Genomic DNA, 5105 nt, shown 5'->3' with positions numbered 1-5105 from the left:
GGCCGAGGGCCTTCTGACCCTTCCAGGCAGCTGCTTGCTCTCTCCCCTGAGGTCTCTTACTTTGCTAAAATGAGTGGGCTCCACGTCAGTCCCCACGATCACTCAGGAAACACACGGAAGGCAGGGGTCCTATCTCTCTCCTCTCCGTGTCCCCGGCACACGGGAGGCAGGGGTCCTATCTCCCTCCTCTCCGTGTCCCCGGCACACGGGAGGCAGGGGTCCTATCTCCCTCCTCTCCGTGTCCCCGGCACACGGGAGGCAGGGGTCCTATCTCCCTCCTCTCCGTGTCCCCGGCACACGGGAGGCAGGGGTCCTATCTCCCTCCTCTCCGTGTCCCCGGCACACGGGAGGCAGGGGTCCTATCTCCCTCCTCTCCGTGTCCCCGGCACACGGGAGGCAGGGGTCCTATCTCCCTCCTCTCCGTGTCCCCGGCACACGGGAGGCAGGGGTCCTATCTATCTCCCTCCTCTCCGTGTCCCCGGCACACGGGAGGCAGGGGTCCTATCTATCTCCCTCCTCTCCGTGTCCCCGGCACACGGGAGGCAGGGGTCCTATCTATCTCCCTCCTCTCCGTGTCCCCGGCACACGGGAGGCAGGGATCCTATCTCCCTCCTCTCCGTGTCCCTGGCACACGGAAGGCAGGGGTCCTATCTCTCTCCTTTCTGTTTCCCCAGCACACAGAGGCAGTCAGCAAGTATTCAATAACAATACAACTTTCTGAAGCACTTAACTGCACACCAGGCATTGTGCTGGGCACCACACAAGCACGATTGCAGTCTCACAGCCCTACATGGTTACTACTTTAATATCTTCCTTTTGCAGGTGAAGAAACTTGAGATTTAAAGAAATCAGTTGAGGTGTCCAAGACCACACAGCTAGTGAGCAGCGTTCAATGAATAGACCAAAGCATGAACGAACGCTTCCAACGATGAAGTTCATGACAAACAGAGCTACTGCCCAGAGCACTCTTCCCTGGCACAAAATGAGTGTGAAATTACTAACTATTCTCCGTGGATACTAAGCCTACAATCAACGGGAGTTTCAGGAGGCTGGGAGTTGAGGTGGTATCCAGGACATCCCCGAATTTCTGCCATGGACTCCCCAGACCGGACTGGCTCTTAGGATCTAAATGTGCGGAGACACTGTGCCCACTGGGAACGGCAGCCCCACTCTGTCCTTACAGCCAAGGAGCTGCCAGGGGTCGGGGCTGACCGGGCTTCAGCACCAGCCGGGAGGGGATCCTGGGGACCCCTGGTCCACCTTGCTTGCCACTCCTGCAGCTCTGCTGATGGCTCACCTCGGAGATGAGAGGGGTTCCTCAGTCATCTGTGCTGTGACTATCTGAGAACCCTCAAGCTAAGCCGCTCCTTGGGAAGAGCAGCCTGGGATGGGTTCTGCCTGTAAAGAACGGGTGTTGTCACTGAGGCACGGCTCTGGGGACCACTTGCCCATCTCTGGGGCAGTCCCCACCCCGGACACTGAGATCCAGCTCAGCAGCTCTGGGTTCTATGAGGGCCTGGACAGGGCCAACCGCCTCTCCCAGTAGTACCACCCCATCGGTGGGCAACCAACGGCAGGAGGAGGAAGAGGATTTGACTTGGACTGACTAGTGATTTGGGGGTGGTGAACTTGACCTCTCTCAAGTCAAATAGATAAAAATCCCAAGGGCCAGTGATAATTCTAATCCTGGTTTCCAACTTACAGGTTGTGGGATTTAGGGCAACGTAATTAAACTCCCTGTGCCTCACTTTTCTCACCTGTGTAATGGGAACAGTAGCATCTACTTTACAGCAGTTGGCTGTGGGATTAAACGGATAATATTTGTTAAGAGCCTGGACCAACAGGTGGGAAATACGCAGTGAATATAAACCGTGATTATTCTGACAGCAGTTCGGGTGGGAAAGGGCCAAGTCAGCCAAAGGAAGGGTACTAACATTTGTCTCTTCAGCGGATACTTATCAAGCGCCCAGAGGTCAGGCCATGTTCAAAGTCATGCCAAAAACGGAGCTTGTACTCCAGAGAGGGAATTAGGTATGGGCTCTGGGGGCGATGCGCGCTCTGAAGGAGAGGGACGCGGCCCTAGGATAGGACCTGACTTGGGCTCCGTGAGGAGTGGGTTGGGCCGGGCTCACCTCTCATTTCCCAGACACCACGGCAGGCACGTCCACATTCATTACGTCCCGGAATCATCTCAGCAATCCTCTGAGGTGGGTCTCCTTGAAACCTATTTTACAGCTAAAGAAATGGTGGCTCAGGGGGTTCCCTGGTGGCGCAGTGGTTGAGAGTCTGCCTGCCAATGCAGGGGACACGGGTTCGAGCCCTGGTCTGGGAGGATCCCACATGCCGCGGAGCAACTGGGCCTGTGAGCCACAGTTACTGAGCCTGCGCGTTTGGAGCCTGTGCTCCGCAACAGGAGAGGCCGCGATAGTGAGAGGCCCGCGCACCGCGATGAAGAGTGGCCCCCGCTTGCCGCAACTGGAGAAAACCCTCACACAGAAACGAAGACCCAACACAGCCATAAATAAATAAATACATAAATAAAATTGAAAAAAAAAAGAAATGGTGGCTCAGAGAGGTCAAGCAACTTGCTCAGGATCACACAGCCACCTGGGGACAGAGTTCGGAGGGTCAGTCCCAAGACCGTCTGAATGGAACTCAGTCCACGCCTTCCCATTGCTCTTCCCTGTGCTGACCTTGAGAATGTGGGCCCTGCGAAGGCCACCGTCAGTCTCTTCCTCCAGAGGGGACAGACTCCAGTGGCCACTGGGGCAAACTGCTTTTCTGTGCCCCAGCAGCTGACCCTGGGTGTGGCCCTGGCAGCCCTGGGAGGGGCCATGGGGAGGGCCATGTGGTTCAGGCCCAGAGAAGAGCCAGTGATGGGCTCTGTCGTTCAGCCTAGGTCCTTGGGCTGAGACGGGAGCTGCTACAGGGCCTCGAGAAGGAAGACAAGTCAGCGCTCACAGTGGACCTCCTCTGCCCCAATGCTGTCTGAAAAAAGATGTCAAAACTAAGAGAGGACAAACATAAAAATTACACTTCACGGCAGGCTTGAGGGCATGATGTTTAGAACTAATTGTTCCTTTTTTTGGTCCCAAATCATGAGAGAAAATTCTACCATAAATGGCTAGCTTTGGAGTGTGTTTCATCCATTATTCATGCATTGAGTCTCAGAGTGCAGGGACCAGGTACAGCCCTGTTCAAGGAGGCCCTAGAGGACGTCTCTATGGGGTCCCCCCATCCTGAGGCCAGTGCCCCAAGGCTGGCGAGAGGAAGAGAGAAGAAGGAAAGTCTCTTCTCAAATCACCTCATTGTCCTGGAGGCCTGACCAGAACAGGGAGGGTTCTAGCCACAAATAGCTCAACGGCTTTCACTCACTTTAGTAAACAAGAACAGCCTTTAGCCAAGTTTTACTGACCAGGATAGGGTGTCTTTTCCTGGCACGACTGAACCCCCAAAAAGTCAGTGTGATTCTGGCTTCTCCTTTACAAGGGAGGGTGAGTTAGTGACAGTCTCTCTGGAGGGCCTCTCACAAATGGCCTGGCCCCGACTTTTCTCAAGCCCCAAATGCCGCGATTAAACGCAGAGCTTTAATGAATCCTGCAGCAGCGCTTATACACATGATGTAACTGGATCCCATGAGGTGGTTCCTATGTCTGCTTATAGAAAAGGAGCCTCAGAGATGGTGGACACATTCATCTACGTCACCTGTGGGTCAGAGCGAGGGTCTCTCTGACCCTGAAACCCAGGCTCTTTCCCCTGCACAAGGTCTTCAGCGAGGTGGCCCAGGCCCGGTTCCGCCAGGCACTGTAAAAGCTGCCCAGGACAGTAGCTCCATCCCTTCCTGCTGGGGCTTTTGCAGTTTCACGACTCCATCGGTGGTAAAAGTGTGTTTTAATGAAGGGGCTTTCAACAGCAATTCATCAGTTAGTTAAAAATTGCATTTGATCGATTTTCCCAAGAGGTTTGGCTCCAAGCACTTCTTGGAATGAGCGGCCAGAGAGCCAGCTGTGCTCTCCAAGCCTCATCCGTCTCTATCTCACTGGCTTTTGTCACGTCTACGGCTGGAGTGGAATAAATCTATTTAAGGCTAGGAAGAAGATGTAACTTTTACTTCCTTAAATCATGCTCTTTTGTAGGTCATTTTTTAAGTCAACAAATCAAATGCTTTAAAATTTTTAAATAAAACAAGTTCATTTGAATAGACTCCAACTGTGCAATGCCTTGTTATAAAGAGTTAGGAGTTCTACACATGATCAATCACACGTGGGGCAAGAATGGCAGGATAGAAATAAGTCAGCAGCACATGCAGTGTCAGCTGGAACCCAGGAAGAGCCAGGAGCTTCTCCCAGATGCTAGACTAAGTAAAGTGGCCCCGGGGCACACAGGTTTCTGCTGGGAAGTTAACTGAGTTCTGGGCATTGAGTCCTTTCCTCCTCCTGGACTACTGTTGACAATTGTCTTCTCTTCTGGGCTAGTATCTTGCGACAGGGCTTGAGAAAGGCCCACCCAAGAACCATTCTTCCTTATATAATTAAACCCACATTCAATTCAAGGAAGCAACATGTCTTGGTAAAAAGCTAAATTTCCTAGTGATTCTGAAATGATGTGTGGTCCTGTGACACAGTTCTGTCAAAGGAGAGTCAGTGGAAGGTGTTGGACGAGGTTTCTGTGCCCCTCCTGCCTTTTAACCTTCCCCTCTGTCTTTCTGGAATAGAGATATGATGGCTGGAGCTCCAGCAGCCAGCCTGAGACCACAGGGCCACAAACCCCTGCCGAGGATTGCTGTAAGGAAGGATAGAGGGAACCCTGGTCTCTGAGGAACTGTCATATCAGTTTTGGACTGCCCTCCACTGGACTTCTTTTGCATAAGGGAAACATATATTCCCTGTCTTCTGCAAGCTACTGTTATTTGTATTATCTGTTAATTCCAGCCAAATTCAGTCTCAAGAAGCGAGAAGGGAGTAGTCATAGTACTTTAAGGAAGCATCAAGATAATCATAGCATGTAAAATGGTTGTCAAGAAATAACCCAGGGGCTTCCTTGGTGGCGCAGTGGTTGGGAGTCTGCCTGCCAATGCGGGGGACGCGGGTTCGGGCCCTGGTCTG

The sequence above is a fragment of the Balaenoptera musculus genome, chromosome 13 (assembly GCF_009873245.2).
Source record: "Balaenoptera musculus isolate JJ_BM4_2016_0621 chromosome 13, mBalMus1.pri.v3, whole genome shotgun sequence".
In the NCBI taxonomy this organism is placed as follows: domain Eukaryota; kingdom Metazoa; phylum Chordata; class Mammalia; order Artiodactyla; family Balaenopteridae; genus Balaenoptera; species Balaenoptera musculus.
Note: the sequence above shows the minus strand (reverse complement) of the source record.